At 38.2% G+C, this 22,074-nt stretch overlaps 1 long non-coding RNA gene across 1 annotated transcript in view; it reads right to left on the bottom strand.

The window, feature by feature from the left end:
- The window catches only part of LOC113944441, a 29,006-nt gene extending 7,985 nt beyond the window's left edge, over positions 1-21,021 (bottom strand). Inside the window, exons 1-2 of the long non-coding RNA XR_003526685.1 lie at positions 20,891-21,021; positions 17,981-18,031 (exon numbers count right to left, since the gene is read on the bottom strand). This is a non-coding gene — a long non-coding RNA (uncharacterized LOC113944441). The remainder of the gene's footprint in view (positions 1-17,980; positions 18,032-20,890) is intronic.
- Between the last annotated feature and the right edge of the window lie 1,053 nt (positions 21,022-22,074).

The raw sequence follows: 22,074 nt of genomic DNA, 5'->3' as shown, positions 1-22,074 counted from the left end.
GCCATTAGAAGTTACAGCACTCTATAAAACAGGTGAAGTACCAGTCCTCACTTACTGATGGTGGAGCTGAAATGGAGAGGGTTGAACTGACTTACCTGTGATAAGTCAGCCAGTGAGTAGCAGCTGAAGGAATGAAGCAGTCCCAGTAGGGTGCATACCTCATCAGGTAACAACATCAAGGTGTTTCAGCAGCCATAAATTCTTTATCTTTTATTTAGATGTTATTTCATTTTAGTGGAGATGCCATTTTCAGGATTTTTCTCCTTGCACACTTTTTGTTTGTTTGTTGGTTTTTTTTAATATACAATGTGCTTAAACAAGATTTTTCAGAAGTAAATGAAGACTTTGGTTTGCAACAATTTTGGAGAGATTTTCTGGGGAGTACTTTTCAGATCTTACTGAACACGTCCTCTGAATCAGGCCATTTTTATCTGCTGTAATTCAAGAAAATTTTAACAAAAGGTTGATCCTGGCTTCATTTTATGATAACTACTAGTTTTTCTAATATATATATATTATATTATAATTTTCCTACCTTTTCCCATTCAGTCATTCTGTTAATCTATTAATTCCTTAAAATCCTGCAGCCCTAATGTTTATGTCAACAATTCAATATCTTATAGGATTTATTACAAACATGAAACTTACTAAAAGAAATAAAATACTTCAGCCTCTGAGTCTTGGCATTATCTGTGAATTTCTTCATGGGTTTTTTTGTTGTTTCTCCTAAGTTATAATTGCCCCTGTTACCTATATTTACTTCTTACTCCCTTGATAATTAATTTTATTTATTTGAAAATACATTTCAGAGTTGAGTTAAGCTTCCAGGAGTAACACTGTAAAAACAGACAAGAGAAAACCAGACTCCAGAACTTTTCCTAGCAGTCCCTAATTGACTATACCTTCTCATTTTGTTGCTTTCTTGTTCGTACACTTAAAAATATTTACACAAACCAGAAATTTCTCTTCAAGTATGGGCAGGGTTTTTTAAGTATTACATAGTTATTGAATTAATAAGTATTGCTTTAATAGTCTTAAGTTTTCAAAACCTACTTTATGTTACCAATAAGCCATAAATAATTAATAAGATTAATTGTTCACTTTTAGCCAGTGGTATCCAAGGCCTATTTAATATCTTTAATCATTAAGATTGGAAAAGATCATCAAGTGCCAAGTCCACTACTGAATCGTGTCCCCAAGTGCAACAACTACATGTTTTATAAATACCACCATGGATGTTGACTCAACTACTTCCCTGAACAGCCTGATCCAATGCCTGACAACCCTTTTGGGAAAGAAAGTTTTCCTTATCGCAAAACCCCCACAAGTAAACTGAGCAGTTAATATCTGAATTAGATTTAAAACTTTGTTAAATTTAATCATACATTTTCTTCTATGACAATATTGGAAGTGGTGGAAATTGATAACACAGTGCACTTATTATGCATCAGGGAAGTGATAAAAGTAAAAAAGCCACCCCTTTAGAATAGAAATATTTGTGCTGAAGGTATTTAATGAGGAAAAAATATCCTGGAAAGATTTCAAGTAAATTTCAAACCTCAGTGTCAGTGAGTATTTGGAATGTTGTACTGTATCTAAGAAAACCTAATTAGTTTTGGTTTTTTAAGGAAAAGCAAAGGTTTCTATATGCTTATTTTGAAGTATGGTTAAATTGCATGCATTGGATTAAGATTTTGTGTGATTTTTTATTTTTTTTTCCCCCATGTATGTGTTCAAAGTATATTAGTAAGATAGCTAACATTGTTCTTCAGTGGCCACTGTGGTCCATCAGGTAAATAATTTATATCTTGTGCATGATTGTGTTTTCTGCTGTGAATAATAAAGGATCCAAGTTTTCTCTTTTTTTATTAGCTTTATATAAGCATTAGGGACATCCCTCCAGAGACAAAGGGGAGGGAAAACAAAGCCTGCTTTTAGTTAAACAATGTGCATTCTGTCTATTTCTATATATATTGCAGACAAACCCCAACAACAGAAAAGAATATATTCAAGGCTATGAAGCCTAGAACTTAAAAGCTAGAAAATTACAGAATTAGGGTTGAACTATGGGTTTTATATATATGAACTTTCCTCTTCACCCATAGGAATCCTGCTTCAGCCAAATCTTCAAATCAAGTTCCTCAAATCCTTCTGTGAATACAAGAATATTAATACTTTCATCATCTTGGCTACTGCAGTCATTGCTGAGATATCCACAGACTTCAGAAATATTTAATTGGTTGGTTGGTTTTGGTGGAGTTTGGCTGGTTGGTTGGTTTTTATTTGTTTGGGTTTTTTGTTTGATTTAGTGTGATTTAGCCTCCCCCTGTCCCTGTCCCCACCCTCCAAGTAGAGTACTTAGCTCTCTGTAGTATCCACTATGGTCAAAACCAGATCCCAACCTTTCTCAATGCAGCTGTGAGGTATTAGTGTCTCTGCAAATCAGACTTTTGAGCACCAATTTAGAAACCTAAGAAATCCAAGGTTTCCCTCAACCATCTGGCTCTCAGTTTCCTTTTACATGGATTATCGTTTTTCCATTCCTTATTCTCAAGCCCATTTTATTAGGTCAAAGATTCTTCTTCAGATGTATGACAAGCACAGCATTGAGCAAAATTCACAACAGATGCTATACCAAAACAGAGATTCTGGACTGCTCAGAGAAAAGGATGTTGGTTTTTTGTTTGTTTGTTTGTTTGTTTTTTTAACTTGGTCAAAGGCAATGAATGTATTTTCCCTTGGAAACAATGGAAATCGTGGAACTTTCTGCAGAAATATTGAACTTGAATCAGCCCTTAAGCCTGGAAAATTTCAGCACTCAGGGGCAGTGTCTGAAACATTACTTACCCTTTGATCTGTGGACTTAACTAATACCCGGGCCTTTTCTAGGCTATTTATAGAGAGAAAAATTTAGTGTTATGAGTCAGGTATTTTTAGTGTCATCCTGTTTATTTGCATACAAAGTCCTTTTTTTTTTCTGAACACCTCTGTGCAGCAAGGAGAGTTGAGAAGGCGGCTCAGATTCCTTTATTCAATCTGTATGTTCAGTAAGCATTTTTTTTCCCAAAGACTGCAATCTCTTTTTTTTTGTTTGTTTTGTTTTGTTTTCGTTTCAGTAAACTGCCTCAGAGACCTTTCTCTTTTCGTTGTCAGTGCAGAACTACTGATATTACTTCCTACTGGCTTTCTGCGTCTCTCAAGTGGCACCATGGCTGCTGCCAGTCATGCTCACAGCCTCTAAACAACTACCCGTTCCTGGTTTAGAGTAAATTTTTTTATATGAAGTGATGACCTATGGTCTCATGGGTGTTGAAGTGTAGCTTGAATAAAAAAATGGACTCATCTTGCCTATCTTTAGAAGGCAACACCTGAATTAGTAAGCATAAGATCCCTCTGCAATTTAAAGAAAGAAACTATTTCTGGAGGGCAATTAATTGTTTTTCTTGTGTATATTTAATAGAATCGTAGAATAGTTTGGGTTGGATGGGTCCTTAAAGATCAGCTAGTTTCAGCTCCCTTGCTGTGGACAGAGGCATATTCCACTAGACTAGGTTGCTCAAAGCCCCATACAATCTGGCCTTTAACACTTCTATGGATGAGGCATCCACAACTTCTCTCTGCAGCCTGGTCCATTGTCACGACACACTCACATCAGATAATTTTTTCCTAATATCTAGTGTAAACTGACTCTCATTCAGTTCAAAGTCATTGCCCTTGTCATGAGAACCTATATGCCTTTGTAAAATATACATACATATCACCTATATTTCTTTGTAAAAAATCCCTCCCAACTTTCTTGTAGGCTTCATTTAGGTACTAAAAGGCTGCTAGAAGTTCTCCCCAGAGCCTTCTCTTCTCCAGGTTAAACAACTCCAAGCCACTCTCTTTCAGCCTTTTCTCATAGGATAGGTGCTCCAGCCCTCTGATCATCTTCATGGCCCTCCTCTAGACTCACTCCAACAGGTTCATGGCCTTATGTTGGAGGCTTCAGAGCTGGATGCAGCACTCCAGGTGGGGTCTTATGAGAATGGAATAGAGGGGGAGAATCACCTGCCTCAAAATGCTGGCTGTGCCTCTTTTGATGCAGCCTGGGATACAGTTGGTTCTCTGGCCTGCAAATGCACATTGCCAGGTCATGTTGAGCTTCTCATCCACCAACTCCAGTAAGCCCTTCTCCTCCAGGCTGCTCTTAATCCATTGTCTGCCCAGCCTGTATTTTTGCTTGGATTTGCCCCAACCTACGTGCATGATCTTGCGTTTGGCCTTGTTGAACTTCATGAGATTCACACAGGCCCACATTTCAAACCTGTCCAGGTCCCTCTGGATGGAATCCCTTCCCTCCAGCATGTCCACAGCACCACACAACGTGGTGTCTCCCCAAACTTGCTGAGGGTGCACTCAATGCCCCTGTCCATGACACCAACAAAGATGTTAAACAGTGCTGGTCACAATACTGAACCCTGAGGAACTCCACTCATCACTGATGTCCATTTAAACATTGAGTTGTTTAAATTACTGTAACCATCCAGGCAATTCCTTATTCACCAAGTGGTCCATCCATAAAATCCATGTCTCTCCAGTTTAGAGACAAGGATGTCATGTGAGACAGGGTCAAATGCTTTGCACAAGTCCAGGTAGGTTGTGTGAGTTGCTCTTCCCTTATCCTCCAGTGCAGGAACCCCATCGTAGAAGGCCACCAAATTTGTTATGCATGATTTACCCTTAGTGAAGCCACGTTGGCTGTCACCAATTGCTTCTTCATTTTCACTGTGCCTTATCTTAGTTTCCAGGAGCATCTGCTCCATGATCTTGATGGACACAGAAGTGAGACTAACTGACCTGTAGTTGCCTGGGTCTTCTTCATTTCTCTTTTCAAAAATAAGGTTATGTTCCTCTTTTCCGATCAGCAGGAAAAGAGGAACTCTTTTTGCCAGACTGTCACAATTTCTCAAATACAATGGAGAGTGGCTTCGCCACTTCCCCCGCCAGTTTCCTCAGGACCTGTGGATACATCTCATCAGGTCCCACGGACTTATGCAGTCTCAGATTCCTTAGATGGTCTCAAACCTCATAGTCTCCAACAGCAGCCAGTGCTTCATTTTACCAAGTCCTCCCTTTGCCTTCAGCAACTTGGGCTGTGTAGCTGGAGCACTTGCTGCTGAAAACCGAGGCAAAAAACTCATTGAGCACCTCAGCCTTCTTCATATCCTGGGACATATATTTATATATCTTTAGGATGAAATGAAGCACTGCAAACAAAAATGTTTATTTTCCCCTATTAGATAAAAAGATAATTTAGATAATCAGATCAGTGTTGTACAGATGAATGTTGTATATTATATTAAGAACCAAAATCTCTCTATATATAAGTCCTGGTGGAATGGACTACAGGTCAATTCCTTCATTTCTTCTATCCATTAAAAAAAAAAAATATTTTTCCCCCTCTGCTTAAACCTTCAGCTGGGCATGTGTGCACTTCAATCAATGGGCATGTCTGCATTGGGACTTGCACCTGAAAGGAAGTCAAACTAGAGACAACCTCTTAACTGTTTTTATCCAGACTACTGTTTTGGCTGGTGGCTTCCTGTTGTTTCCAGTTATTGTGAAATGAAAAGCATTCCACTGCTCATTAATTGATATGAACCAAAGATTCTAACAATTCTATCTGCTTTATCAATGTCCGTAGTATGGCACATAGGGGCACTGAAAAGAAATGGAGCTGCACACCATACAGAACTCAATTTCAGGATCCTTCCAGCATTCCCCTTTTATTAGGGTTCCTTTGTAGACAGCACCTGGTGTTGTCTTTTAGTTAACCAGAATTCCCAGGATCTTACTAAACTGGTGTTTTGATTCCACACATTCACACTTGTATCATGTTTGACTGTTTTCAGCCAAGGGAAAAACATGCGGACCATGCAGACCGTTAAGCGGTGTTCACTTTGAGAACACAGCACTCTCTTTATCAAAAACACCAATCAAGGCTAAAACACTCCTTTTTGATCCTAATTAACTGATTGCAGGCTCTACTAGTTGAAGACGAGACTGAGGGGAGACCTCATTGTGGTCTTCAACATCCCTGTGAGGGCGAGTACCAATCTCTTCACTCTTATGACCAGTGACAGGACTTGAGAAAATGGCATGAAGCTGAGTCAGAGGAGGTTTAGGTTAGATATCAGGAAAATGTTTTTCACTCAGAGAGTGGTAGCACCGGAGCAGGCTTCTCAGGGAAGTGGTCACAGCATCAAGCCTGCCAGAGTGCAAAAAGCATTTGGATGATAGTTTCAGGCACATGGTGTGATTCTTGTGATGTCCTGTGCAAGGCCAGGAGATGAACATGATGATCCTGATGGATCCCTTCAGGCTCAGCATATTCTATGATTCTATGATTATTTTGTCAAGCTCCCTTAAGTGAGATTAAAATCTTGTACTATAAGAAAGAGTTTTTAATCTGAGGTCTAGAGCTGCTGTGTAGGTTGTTTTGGTTTTTGTTTTTTAGAAAAGTCAGCATTCTCCAAAAGGAAAAGAAAATTAGTATGACTGAAATGTTATTATCGCTCTGGCATCACACAAGAAAGAGTCTTTATGGTATTAAACAGAAAACATCTGCAGAATCACATAGTCACAGAATATGCTGAGTTGGAAAGGTCCCACAAGCATTATCGAGTCTAACTCTTAGCCCTGCACAGGACCATCCCCAAGAGTCACATCATGTGCCTGACAGAATTGTCCAAATTCTTCTTGAACACTGTCAGGCTTGGTGCTGTGACCATTTCCCTGGGAAGCCTTTTCCAGTGCCCAACCACTAGTAAAGAACCTTTTTCTAATCCAACCTAAACCTCGCCTGACACAACTTCAGGCCATTCCCTTGGGTCCTGCCACTGGCTAACACTGAGATCAGTGCCTGCCCTGCCTCTTCCCCTCAAGAGAAAGTTGTAGATTGCAAAGAGGTCTCCCCTCAGTCTCCTCTTCTCCAGGCTGAACAAACCAAGTGACCTCAGCTACTCTTCATATGGCTTCCCTTCCAGGCCCTTGACCATCTTTGTTGCCCTCCTTTGGACACTGTGATAACTTAATATCTTATACTGTGGTGCCCCAAACTACCACAATATTCAAAGTGAGGCCACACCAGTAGAGAGCAGAGAGGGACAATCCCCTCCCTTGACCAGCTGGTGATGCTTTACCTGATGCCCCTCAGGACAGGGTTGGCACTCCTGACTGGCAAGGCACTGCTGACCCATACTCAACTGACATCTATCTACCAGGACTTCAGGTCCTTTTCTGTGGCGCAGCTTTCCAGCATCTCATTCTCCAGTCTGTATGTACAAACAAGGTATACTTCACCAATATTTGCCTAACATATGTTGCCTCACAACTTGGCTTTGAAAGTTGTCTTTCCTGTTGGTCTGAGTAAGGGCAAAATTTCTTGTTTTGCAGAACTTTGGATAAGTTTTGAACCAGTGATGCATACTTCATTTCTTCTATTAATTTTTTTTCATGTTAGGTGGAGCTGCTCTCTCACTGGTGCCCTGGCACATGGAGAAGGATCAGAATATTCGTAATTTTTCTATGCTTTTTTGTGGTGTAAGGTTTGTGTATAGTAGCTTTGCATGCATCTATGAAAACTGGAAGCAAACAATTCTTTCAGATGGCTGAGAACATATTCATGCAAAGAGTGCCACACCCTTCTTTTACTTGTCTTCTGGGTTTTTATTAATGGGATTATAGAATTGTATTGGCCAAAGGTCATTCCTTTTTCTGCCACTGTCCTTTTCTGATGCAGAACATATCCATATTCACTTTCAGGACTAAGAGCTTCTGAGTGAACCTGAGATTCTGTGACCAAGAAAAGAGTGGCCGCAAGGGAGGGAACTGCAGATTTGGAAATCTAGGATTAGCAAAGCTACAACTGACATTAACAGTGAATCAATGAGCTATATGTGAATTCAAATAAAATCTAAGCATTGTCAGAGAAACTAAGATCAGGAAGATATTTGGAAACTCAGTGTCCGATTTAGCCAGATGTCATATCAACTACTACACCTTCACAAGAGATCTGATTCCAATTTCTTGATGACTATTACTCCTACACTGGCTAATTATATAAGGGCCTCGTTTGAACATCTATTATTCTTCAAAGAAAGGAAATTAAATTTGTTTCTTGCTTGTATCCTAAGAAGAGATAAAATTCCTTCAGAAACAGAAGTCTGTGGCAGATTAATTCTAAGGACTAAGGGGTAAAATGAAAAATATCCTTTACCCCATCCTGTAAAGAGGGTCTTTGCCAGATGTGGAGGGGTTCATAGCAAAAAAAAAAAAGGTCTTCAAGGCACAAGGGACAAGAAAAAGTGTTCTTAGATTACTTCTTCTCATCCTTTCTAAAGAATAACAGGACTGTGCTCCTTCCAGAGGCCTTCACTGTTAAGATTTGATATTTGTTCCAATATTTTCAAGTCAAGTTTAGTGATTTTTTGCTTCCATACTATTCTCAGATTTTAGGGAGGACATGACTCTGCAGAAATTTATTCATTCAAAGGGGGCCCAAAGATGACAAATAAGAGTTGTTAACCTCTCTTATCTTTCTATTCAATTTCCCCTTTGCCTTTCATTTCAAAAGAGAAATTCATTTTCTGAATATAATTTTCTAACTTTTTTGAGTAAGCTTATACTGTAATCTTCAGGTTACAGTGATTATAATTGAAAGGAAATCTTACATGTCCATTGAGAATAAACTAAAACCTATAAGTTGGACTATCTTTTATGAAGCAACTCAGGTATTTCTGACAGAAATTCACAACTTGTAAATGTCAACGAAGTCCTGAGGAAATTATATCACAAAGACATAAATGCCTTCTGATTCACTGGATGAAGAATTTAAGTGGCCTGAAGCAGTCATTCAAAAAGTGGCCTTTTTGTGATGGAGCAATCTCATTTTTTGTGAATGATGATATGTAGGAATAGTTCTGGGTTGAACATTTGAATTATTTGTCAAAATAAAATTGAATACAGTCATGGTTCAATAACTCAAATGTTTGCCTTTACCATACTTAGCACGTCTTCTAGTTCTGGAGAACTAAAACTAAAAATCACAAGAGTAAAATACATCTATTTTATTTTTTAAAATTACAATTATTATTGACCCCCCTTCCCAAAAAAACCTGAAACAACCCTCAACAATACTTAAAAAATGACCATTTTTCTCATACATCTAGGCTTATGGACAAAGTCTATTGCTAGATCTAACAAAATAAGTAAGGAAATTTATACTGTACCTATTGCTCTATATACAAAACTGAACCAGCTGAAAGGAAGCAAGGCCATCTGCGAATCCAAAAACTTCTTTAGCATTGTATTGTGCATAAGATTGAATGATGAATTTAGTAAATTTCTGGGCCAACCCCATTATTAGAAAACAACTCAAAGCTAAAATCAGTTTATAACAAAGGAAATATCCTGGGAAATAACAAGAGAAATATGCTGAGAAGTCTGCCATGATATCCTCATAGGCAATTTCAGGAAGTGCAGGCTGGATGAATGGATGGTCAGGTGGATTGAGAATTGGCTGAACGTCAGGGCTTGGAGGATTATGACCAGTGACACAGGGTCTAGTTGGAGGCCTGAAAGTATTGGTGTCTCCCAAGGGTTGATACTGGATCCAGCATTGTTTAACTTATTAATCAATGACTTGTACGAAGGGGTAGATGCCTCTTCAGCAAATGTGCTGATGATACAGAGCTGGGAGGAGTGGTTGATACCCCAGAGTGCTGTGGTACCATTCAGAAGGACCTTGGCAGGCTGGAAGGATGAGCAGTCCTGGGAAGAAGGATTTGGGGGTATTAGTGCATGAGAAGCTTGATGTGCCTTGACAACGTACGCTTGCAGCTGAAAAAGCCAGCCATATCTTGGGCTACGTCAAAAGAGGTGTGACCAGCACATCAAGGGAGGGGATTCTCCCCCTTTACTCTTCTCTTATGAGATCCCACCTGAAGTGATGCGTTCAGCTCTGGGGCCCCCAACACAAGAAAGATGTGGACCTGTTGGAGCACGTCCAGAGGAGGCGGCTAAGAAGATCAATGGTCTGGAACACCTCTCCTGTGAAGACAGGTTGAGAGAGTTGGTGCTGTTCAACCTGCAAAAGAAATGGCTTTGAGGAGACCTTATAGCCCTTTCTAGCACCTACGAGAGAGGAGGCCTACAAGAAATCTGGAGAAGGACTTTTAGTAAGGGTCTGTAGTGATTAGACAGAGGGAATGAAAGTAAGTAGATTTAGATTAGATATTAGTAAGAAATTATTTACTGCGAGAGTGGTGAGGCAATGGCACAGGTTGCCCCATTCCTGGAAGTGTTCAAGACCAGGTTGGATGGGCGTCTGAGCAACCAGGCCTAGTGGAAGGTGTCCCCACCCACGGCAGAGAGGAGTGGAAGTAGATGATCTGTAAGGTCCCTTCATACACTAACCATTCTGTGATTCTGGTTTGATTCTGATTTGAAATGACAGCATGAGGCTCTGATGATTGGAGGATCCAATTTATGATGATGGGAGTTGTGCTTTTTTCTTAGAAGTGACTTCTAGTTTTTTTTCAAGAACTCACAAGCTGTATCTGTTTCTGTGTCTCAGTGATTAGGAAGAAAACCGAGCAAGAATATGGTGTGAGAAGAGCAGAGCAGAATCCTTCTTCATCTCACCAGCTTCTGATACGGAGACCGTGGTCACTGGATGTAGCTTTCTACTACGTTGGTGGTGTACAGAAGGTGACTCCACATGTAAATTTACCCTGTCACTTTTGGATACATTTTATGTTCCTTCCCCTAATTCTTAGGAGGCTTGTTCCATAATCTTCTTCTTAAAGCTAAAAAAATTTAATATTCAAGCAAATGGGACTTATTCCAAAATTGTCCTTTGCAATACATTCTTTTCTTCTGGAGTTTGTATTTTTTTCTGTTGTTGTTAGTCTGTTATTTTGTAGAGAACACAAATGGCTCTACTAAACCAGTCAGTTTGCTCCAAAATTAATGGGATATCTGTTTGCCTGATCATTGTAGTAGACTTTCTGTTCACCTGCTTGGCCTGAACAGTCCTCTTCCATCAATTGCAGCGCAACATTCCCTGTGCCTCCAAAGATCTTGTAAAATGGCCCTAATATTTACCTAGATCTACTGGAATGTTTAATTTGATATGCCTTTTGCAGGTACATCAGTGGCAAAGCCTCTGGTCCTTCTCTCTATATGTATTTCCAACTGGTTTTATAGTAGGAACTCTTGGACTTAGTACCTTGTTGCTGGGTTTCTTTCTCTTGCAGAATGACATTCAAACTGTAGTCTCAAATTCTTAAGGTCATCCATTGCTTCATCTGTGTTTATCTTGATCCTTATTATTGATAATGCTTCTCAGATTTGCTTCTGTGACAATATTCATTAGCACAGTCCTACTTTTTGTGGCAAAGATTATTAATGAAAATACTCATTAAGTTGGCAAGATCATTCCTCCACTGGTACTTTTTGTTCAGTAATGCCTGCTTCGCAGCACCATTGTTGCACAACCTTCTTTACTTATTTTTGTGTCTGCTTTCATTCCCTCCATTCATACTGATTAGGAATTTTTCATGTGGCATTTTTCAGGGATTGCTTCAGCTTAAGTAGGTTCAGCATATTTTACATTGTCCCCCAGATCAGTTAGTTACTTTATCAAAAATACTCAGTATGAAAATATAGCATGCTGAACTTAAAAACTGTAGAAAGAATGGATATGTGCCACAGAAAGTGAAATAATATAAGTACAATAGAAATATCTTTTTTTGTGACACTAAATTATTAGGTTATATGTTCCCTTAAAATTGTTTTGATGCTCAGTGTTATTTTCACTAGGTTGTTACACCTCCAACAAAAGTGGAAATCTTTAGTTTTGCACTGTTAAGAGAAAACTACCTGATTTCACTAAGCACAGCTGTCAGAACACTCAGACAGTAGGGGAAGTACTTTCTCACTATCAATAAGCTCTGAGAAGTATTTTAAAGCAAAGCTTTAATTAAATTTGTCATTTCTGAGTTTCCAGCCCAAAAGAGTTACAGTAAAATTTCAAGCAAAGAAATTATTTTTGATTTTGCAGCATGAAGACAATGCAGTTATATGCTGAGATTTTTATTTTTTTTAGAAAAGCAAGCGGGAGAAAATTTAGGTCTAAAAAGCATACTACATGTAAGTAAATGAACTAGGAATATGCTAATATCGGAGGTATCTTGTTACTCAGAAGTCTAAATTAACTTTATATTTTATCAGAGAAAAGTAAAGAAATGTTATTTTTGTTAAGTTGAAATATTTGGTCTATAAATTACAATTAGCTTAGTAAGCTGCCTGAAAATAAAATTGTAGTAATAGGAGTACAGAGCTAAGTGTACAGTTACTCTCAGTATAAATTAACATTTTGTTCGCGTAAGCATCAGATGCACTGTGTTAAACAAACCTGATCTAGAAAATGTGTGGAGAATAGAAACACATCCCCCAGTGTGCTCTGCTGAGCCTGTGACTTCATGTAATAATTTTTAAGTAACTACCCCTACCTAATGTGGTGAATTGGTCCTATATCTATTGTGAAAGCAGGAGTTGTTAGCAGGTGAGGCCCATTCAATGAGAAGAGAGGTAATGCCACTAATATTGGCTTTAAAGAAGCACAGTGTCAAACTCTGGAAACAGGCTCATTTGAGCAGATAATGGGCACCCAGACGATAATCTGTAAACAGGTAATCCTGCTTGTCCTGAAAAACTATCAGGTACAAAGGCATGAAGGATGGGAGGGCGCACCAAAACAGTAAACTTTTAATGGAGCTTAAAAGTTGCAAATGTTCCAGTGATTAGATGATGGTCTTGTTGATTTGAAGGGGCGGAATATGAGCATTTAAAGTCCAAACCATCTTGAGCACTGTAACAGTTCAGTTTGTGCATTTCAGCAGGGGGTTGGGCTAGCTTCCACATAGGACCTGAAGATGACACAAGTAGATGCATAATGTCCTAAAGGTGGTCCAGCAACTGGTGCAGGAGAGAGGAATGACTTTGTCTTCATTACATTGTAGGCACTAGGCATAAGCTCTGGTTTTCATTCTTTGTCATGAAAGATTTGTATCAGTCATACTTCTGTGGCAAATCTTGTCACAAATCAAAAGTGGTTACTGTGCAGAGAAGGTCTGAGCTCCTTTTTCTTTCAAATATGGTTTGCAGCTTATCTGTGCTGGACAAAATTTTGCTTTTTCTTTTGCATTCCAAATTGTAATTCTGCTGAGCTCAATAAAATTGGTAGAGTTTTACTTTTAAATATTTTGGGTAATTTATATTCTTTTTGCAAGTGCACAGTTCTACACATAAATAATTCCCAACTCTCTGTCCAGATCAACCTGTAGGGCTTTAAGCCTTCTTTATACACACCGTTTTAAATCTACTCAGTAGGGGAGTATGTCAGCTCTCAACTGCTGCTGAAAGTCAGTGTGTGTGGACAGCATGAACCTATTGTAAAGATAGTGTGTACGATCCTTGAATGTGTGAGAACTTGGGTGTGAGATGTCTGCCACACAGCAGGAAAGAGCATTCTGGCACACCATCTTTTAATACATGTACAGCATGTGATATATAGGATTGGAGTACCTATATATAGCACTTATGCCTGCTGAGATTTCCCTTTTTTCTCTCTTCACTTACTCTTCCCTTAGGCATCCCCAGGTTGCTATGTGCAATATGCTTCTCTTACATTATCTGTTACTAGCAGCTTCTTGTTAAGTTGTGAAGCTGTTGCTTCAATGTACATGTTCAATGTACATATTCCTTGTACACTCTCAGAGAAATGATAAAAGCAGTCTCCAAGGATGTAGGTTTAAGGGAAAAGAAATGAAGAGACCTGGTAGTTTCTTTAAGAAAATGATATGATGACAATGCAAACTATCCCAACAGAGAGTAAGGAAAACAAGGACAGTAAGGGGCCAACTTGGCTAACTCATGAGCTGACTTCAAACACAGGGAAAAGAAGTGTGAATTTCTAGTGACAAAATTACAAAGGCCAAAGCACAGGCTGTGAAGTAACTTGCAGGGGAAACTAAAAATAAGCAATATAATTCTATACCTGTTGTAGGAAGAGAGACATTTTTATTTGTTTCTCAGCTGTTTGAAAGGTATCAACAAGTGATGCCAAGAACAGCTCAATGTTCGGTGTTTGGGTTTTGTCCTAGTCTTCACTAAGAATACCAATAGTCAGAGGGAGTGAGTTCAAACAATACCCACTGATAAAGCATGGATTTTTGGCTTAGAATAGGGAAAAATGGATTAAATATTATCTTAAATTGATGTTTTAAACCAGCATGGCATTATGAATTTAATGCTCTCAGGCACATGATATGACTCTTGGGGATGGTCCTGTGCAGGGCCAAGACTTGGACTCAATGATCCTTGTGGGTCCCTTCCAACTCAGCATATTCTGTGATTCTGTAATTAATTTTCCCATTTTGGAAAGGAGAGAACCTGGTGCTTAGATCACAGTTTTGACTTTCAAAATCAGGTGTCTCATTTCCTACATAGTCTTTATTCGTGTAGGGACACATGTTTATGTTGTCCATTCCTTCAGCATCCTATTCCCTTCTTCCTTCGCTGTAGTCTGGCAAGTACTGGAATTTAGGCATCTTCAGAGCACATCTACATGACCAGGTGAAACAGCACTTGAAAATCCTGTGTCTGGGTCTGTAGGTTAATGCCTTGACCCTGAGCTCTAAGAAGCTCGTTGCATATAAACTAGTAGAAGATTTTAGATACCTTTATAAGTCCTGCTACTAGCCATAGCATAGGTGTCCTTGTTGGGACGGACTACGACATATAATATTCAGCAAGAAAGTTTATTGGAAAGAATAGGAAGCAGCAGCAGCCACGAGCTGCAGTTTACAGCCTCTTAAATACAGCTCTTCAGGCACACGTATACCACACAGATAGGTCAACTTAAATACACAAACTACAATTCTCACAGCTAATAGTTAGATTTTAGCTGGACTTTCTCAGTTCTACTGTCTCACAACATTTCTGCGCACCTGTCCCTGTTTTCCTTTGATGTTAATATTTTTCTCAATCACTCTGTTCAAAACAAGTCCTCGTTCTCATGAGACAGTATCTTTGTTCTCACAGGAACAGTGTTCTTGTTCTCCTGATGTTTTTCTCCTCTTCTCAGGGTGCATGCTGTCAGGACCAAGGCCTCCATTCCCAGTCAGTTTTTCGTTCTATACCAGGGGTCTTGGACTAACCAAGATTCCCCACACATAGGTGTCCTATTTATGACCATTTTGAGAACAAGAGGTGTCTAAATTATAGACTTAGTGGTTACATCTGTGAGGTGACACCTTGGAGGATGTGAAACGAAGGTAAAGCCTTGTTATGCTGCTGTCTTTTGTGGATACTTTGCAATCTATGGGCAACATCTATGAACTAACTGCCCCTCCCCATTTTAAAGACTGATACTCATATTGAATTTTTAGACAAGATATATATGTTAAAAGTAATGAATCTTTTTATTGCTTGAGAATTTTCAGATGTAGGAACATCCTGAACCACTTCATCTACTCTGATGCTTTCACACAGTTGTATCATATAGCAATAAATGTATCAAGATCCATCTCAAAGCAAGATTTTTTTTTTCTCCCAGAACTGCAACTGGGACATGCCTCCTAAATTTTTCTTTACTATTGAGATATTTTCTTTAAATTTCTACAGAAAATTAATTCAAATTTCATTTTCTGCTGAATTTCTAAGAAGACTCTCTGTACATTTCATCTTCGCATAAGGTTACTCCCCATTCTCCATCTTTTCAGTCCCTGTCTTCTAGTGTATTTTCAAGTCACAGGGTGTCTCTCTCTTTTAGTTTTGTCAATTTTTACAAGTCCATTCTCTAGCTCTTTGATCACAAGATGAACTCTATATTGCATATAGTATTCACTCAGCATCTGCTTCAATCAGAATTCAGCATTTGGAACGCAGGCTGTAAGTATTTTAAACGATACTCTAGAAGTTTCTCTACTGTATGTCACAGTGCAATTAATAGTTGTAAATCACCACTGAACATACCTTCATTACTCAGTATACTCCAAGATTTTGCTGATGATTTTCATGGTCTTATCATCCTATCAGTTCTTTATGAACTTGAGATTTACTGGAAAAACAGAAGTCTCTGCTTCCTCCCTGCCTATCCTCATTAGTATTGAAGAAGTCTCTTCCAGACACAAGTTCAAGGCGCTCATTCACATTCTTCCCAGGTGAGCTCAGTATTTTGGCCTTTTTAATTTTCTTGCAAATGAGTTTGGCAGTTCCATGAGAAGCACTGCCAGAAACTTGCTAAGCTGCTTCTTGTTCAAACCTACAGTTCCCTTGCACAGAGTTGACTCCTGGCTCTTGAATATTCTGCAGGGACTGGGGACTTGAAAGTTAGCTTGTAATGGAAAATTGAAGTCAAGTCAATATCCTCTCAGGTCTTCATTGTGAAGAACATGCACCTTCTGCCTTTATCTAAGTAATTTAACAAGATATTAGTAGTTTAGTCAAGCAGAGGAAACAACTGAACTTAAATAACACTAGCAGTTTCACTCCAAAGAGGTGAAGTTCAGGGGAAGAAGACTGAATCTGCCTCCTTAAGAATTAGTCAGTGCTAGAAAGCAAGAAAAAAGGAGGAGAGAGTTTAAACAGTAGTGGACCCCTGAACAGACCTTAAGCTGTAGCAGAAGTATGAAATCCAGCATACTTCCTTTATTTTCTTTTACAAAATACGATTGCAGATGTGAGACGTGAAACAACATAACAAAGACCTTCACTGTGTAGGCTAATAAGCATCTCAAACTTCTTTGCTGAATGCTGGAAAGAAATACTTGATGGATTTCATCTTGGCATAAATAAGGGAATAAATATATATATTTATTTTCTTTTTTTATATACAATTCTAGGAAACCTTTAAACCTTCTTGGCCATATTTTTTTTGTGTTTTATTCATCAATTCTTTTGAATTAAAGTTTTTTGAATTAAATTTTTTTTGGTTGTTTGATTTCTCTAACATCTGGACTGAGTGACAGTTTCTGCATAGGAATCTAAAAATTAGGTTATTGGAACCTTCTTGAATCACTCTCCAACCTAATATGATTCTCCTAGAAAAGTGAAGGTTATGAGAAACACAGCTGCACAGACTAGTTTAGGAGCTGGTAGTGCAGAAGTCACTTAACATATGTGCTTTCCAGGGCCACTATTAGCTAAAAAATTTTCTTGGCATGAGCTGTGACAGTGGGAGCAATGCCAGAGTACCAAGGGCTGGGGAAGGGTTTGTATAGGTTTGTACTCAGCACTCTTGCTCTCTCTGTAATGGTGTCACTTAGTCCTCATGGACCTGCTAGATCTTTAGCTTGGAAGCTCACACTATGAACCAGAGGTAACTCCTGCTTCTGATGATATACTAAAGTTAATTTTGCAACTGGTAGCAAAGTGCTGAGTTAGGTCCCCATTCAGCCTGTCTCACCTCTCTCTGCTCAGATTTGTGTTAGTGACAAGCAGCTTTGTTTGGGAAGGGAATTAAAAGAAACTGTAGATTTGAAGCGATCCTTAATTATTGAGAGAGGTTTTATCCTCCTCTGATTTCCCATGAACTCATATTCTACCCATCTGTGCAATGCAATCTTTTGTCTTCTAGCCAGTGCCACTGAACAGTAGATAAGTGTTTTGGATTACTGCCTTAAAATATGTCAGTCAGATGAAGCCAATCTAGTTCTCTTGTACTTACCTATAAGACATACAAGTAATTTTTGTCACATGCTTATGTGCAACACTTTTAAACTATTTGCACATTGAGATGCATATTTAGTTATGTTAACCTGGTGATTTTGGTAGTTTATATAACTAAAAAAATATAAGTCTTTGACAATATATTCTTCTTTGGCCCAAGGCAAATGATAGAAAATTAAGATGGAGAAGAACTGAAATTCACCTGGGCTCTGGAGATCTTCCTTGTTCTGTGCAAAGGGCTTTGTAGCCCTTTCTGACAGTAAAATTTAGATTAAAAGATGTTATGTTTGCTATTGTAACATGTCTAGTAGTTTGAAACTTGGATAAAAGCCTGTTGTATTAAATCTGGATAAAACCACATTGTAATTTACTCTTTGCCTAAACACTTGATTTGCATTTTGTCATTCAGATGAGAATCTGTGCGACTGTACATCAAAGAAATAACAGAGTATATAATTTACAGATATTTTTTATTTTTTTATTTTCAGCAGTTTGACCAGAAGGAGCATTAGTTTATCTGATCAGCTTCTGAATACTTCCATGTTTGTTTTACATTCCTAAGATTCCTAAAGTCCTGAAATTTCGTTTCTCTAAATTGTGTTTTCAGTTCATCATGAAAAGGCAGAGCACCAACTGGTCCCTTTTTTTGCAATGATTAATCATTTGTTCAAATGTCTGACAGTTAAAAAATGTGTCTATTGGCTATGTTAATTTGTAAAGTTTAGCTTCCTGATCATTGTTTTTATGTTTGTTTGTTTTTTTCTGCTACGAGTTGCTTAGTGTCCAGAATTCTCCTATAATTTTCATTATTTTTGTATCCATAGGTAGATCCCTCTCCAAGATATTATGTCTTACTTCTTTGCTTACAAAATCACAGAACACAGTAAAATTTTCTTACCTATTCTTTTTGCCATCCACGCATTTTATCAACACTTATTTGAGATTCAATTCTGCATACTGATAAAAGATTTTAATAATTCCCTAGCTCTGATCCTTGCAACATCTCTGCAGATATGTAATCTGTAGATGGTAATCTTCCCGATTTTGGGAACTGTCAGTCTGCTGTTGCTGCCTTTAATTTGTGGTACATTTATATTACTAATGTGAAATTCTTAATAATAAAATAATAATTGTAAAAATTTAAACAGTTATAAAGCTCTGAGAAAATTGTATGCACTTAGTTATCATTATCAAATAACTAGTAATAGCATCAAGGAATTAATTTCTATAACTGTCATATTGAAACGATCCTTTTCATGTAATTGTCTCTGGACACAGAGTTCAGACAAAGTTCTTCCTTGTCTGAACACAAAAAAATTATAGTTTCAACCAATGTGCTTAACGGTGCATCTGTACACATAGTGTGCAATTCTTTCACTCTTGTATACACAAAACTGATACGTAATTTCTTATCTGCCCCACTAACTAAATAGATCTTTGATGTATTTTGCATACACACTATCTGACCTTGAAGCTCTCCACCTAAATAAGAGGACTTCTATAGGAGCAATAATCATCCTTTGGAGCACAGTGCAACCATTCTAGTTTTATAAGATCAATTTTTACATTGACTTAATATGTTTTGCTAGGAAAATCACATCTTCTCTGGTCAAGAATGTGATAGCTATTACATCTACCTATCTATCTAATATATTATAACGGAGAGTCATTCAACATTGGAAAGTAGCTTAGGAGCCTCAGAAGAAAGACACAAAAATTTTATGTATTTTTGCAAAATATTACCTAAGACAAACTCCTGCAAGAAATTCCATCCATCATCAGTTTCTAAACTAGAGCCTAAAACAGAACCATTGAAGTACATCAGTTGCAGAGTGGATATTTAAAAATAAGGCTTGTCACATATACCTACAAAAATCCTGAAAGAGATCTATTCACAGAAGTCTGTGTCTTTAGAGACATGAGAAATTGAATGTGTTGTACTCAATAGGTGTTACTTTTATTACTTTTAGATGCTGTGGTGATTAATAGCATAAAAACAAAGTAGCTAAATTGATACACGTTTCTTATTGCAGCTTTATTGCTTTTTTGAGTTTGTTGAATTTCTTATTTCAAAATGTTTCATAAAGGTAAGAGAAGATATTATAGACAAGTTAAAATATGAAGAAAACTTCTTCTAAATTAGTTGTGTTTTTTTTTCCTTTTCTCATTTTCCTCTCTAGTGTATGCTCTTTGTTACGTGATTTTTGGGAAAACAGCTGTAGTTTGGACAGATCTTGTGTTCAACACAAAAAAAAAGGCATTTCGATTCTGCATTCAAAATCTTTCAAGTTTCTTTTATATGAGTAAAAATGGATTGAAAAATATCTGAGGTGATATTGAAGAAAACTCAAACAGTAGCTGATACTGATGAGATAGACCTGCCAAACCTTCCTTCTACATTTCTATTTCATTGTTCTACATTACTACATGTAGATGTCATCTACTAGACAATGGTAAGTTAGAAAGTGCAAAGGGATATGGATTGAGTTAAGAAGGGACAAAAGAAATAGGGTTGATAGCAGTCAGTGAAAAAGTTTAAAATTTCTGTGTAGTGGGTTGGCCTTGGCTGGACACCAGTTGCCCACCAAGTCTATCTATCACTCAGTAGGAAAAAAAAACAGGGATCAAGATAAGGTAGTTAAAAAAGCAAAAACAAAGGTTGCACACATGAAGGGAAAGGAAAACAAAAGATTTTATTCTCTACTTCCCATCAGCAGGCAATGCCTGGTCACTTCCCAGGAAGCAGTTTCAGCATGCATAGTGGTTGCTTGGGAAGCCAGGCACCATAACTACGAACGCCCTGCTGATATGGTTTGAAACTGGCTCCCTGCCAAGTCTCCAAACCTCACCAGAAAAACTCCCCCTGCCTCCTGAACCAAGGGAAAAGAAAAAAACCAAGAGAACTGAAACGAGAGAGAGACAGCTAAAGCAATATATATAAATATATTTACACTTATATTGCACTTATATACAATTGAAATATATATACAATTTCATAAGGAAAAGGGAAGGGGGGGGAAGGAAAAAAAGGAACCAAACCAAAATAAAATAAAATACATGATCAATAGCCCAAGATCTAGCAACTAAAAGAATTAGCAAAAGAATATCTTACTACTCTCCTTAGGACAACAGAAAGTTGCGCTGGAAAGATCGCTGGCAACCTCCGTCTCCCAAGGTCGGCAAGGCCTTACCAGGCCTCACTCCCCAACACGACAGACTCAACAGCAGGGAAACCTGCACCTCCAAAGCCACCAGAAGGAAAGAAGGGCGAAGGCCTTTCCTCCCTTCTTCTTATACCCTGCCTTATGTAAAAATCGTAGGGAATACCGGATAAATCTGGGCACTTCCTTGGTTACAAACTGGTCACCGAGGAAGGCCTAGACTAAACTACCACACCTACCCACACTCTCCCTCCCCCACACCTGCCTCCTCCTTTCTGTTTACTTTATTGCTGGGCAGACAGCATATCGTATGGAATTTCCCCTTTGGTCAGCTGGGGTCAGCTGTCCCCTCTCAGGACTTTACCCACCCTCAGCCTACTGGTGAGAGAGAGTATTGGAGACATCAGTAATGCTGTACTGGAGCCTGTTCATCCTGACCCTATGATTTGCAGGATTTCCGATGAAGTTGAACGATACAGCAGTGATAGGGTACAAATGAGGTGCTTTTTGTAGGGAGAGATATTGTCTTTTACTGCAGCTGCTGAAAATGTCAGTGATACAGTTTCTAACAGTGAAGGGTCTAAAATGTTTAAACCAACAGATTTGTTGAGGTTTTTGCCCATTTTCCAGTCACTCCTTTATCTGATTTTTATTGACATTTGTTTTAGTGAAACATGTCTATCAAATACCTGTAATGACTGACCTTTACCCCACTAAGTGATTATTCAATGACTTTCTAAGTGATTGGTAACACTATCCAGGATGGTCTATGAGATCTTCCTGTGAAGTAAGAACTTGAACGTATTTTGTATGAAACAATCATGGAATAAAATTTAAAAATTATCTGTCAAGCATGAACCAGCAGCTTTGTGCCTTATCTACTAACTCTGGTAGTCAAGTGTGTCATCAAGTTTGGGGGCTTTTCATGGGAGGTAGTACCTCTTTTCTATTTACCATGAATCTTGGAGATTTTTTCAGAATATTGGCAACTAGGTGCAGCTACATTCCTCAATATGTTTCTTAATCTTACAATAATTTGCAATAAAGTATGAATATCCTTGTAAGTATCAGTTACAGATTACCATTTCTTCCAGTCAAATCAAATTAGTCAAGAATAGCTTCCCATCTTAATGAT

The sequence above is a fragment of the Corapipo altera genome, unplaced genomic scaffold (assembly GCF_003945725.1).
Source record: "Corapipo altera isolate COAL_440 unplaced genomic scaffold, ASM394572v1 0, whole genome shotgun sequence".
Lineage (NCBI taxonomy): Eukaryota > Metazoa > Chordata > Aves > Passeriformes > Pipridae > Corapipo > Corapipo altera.
The sequence above is the reverse complement of the archived record's forward strand: the minus strand, read 5'-3'. Positions and strand labels throughout refer to the sequence as shown.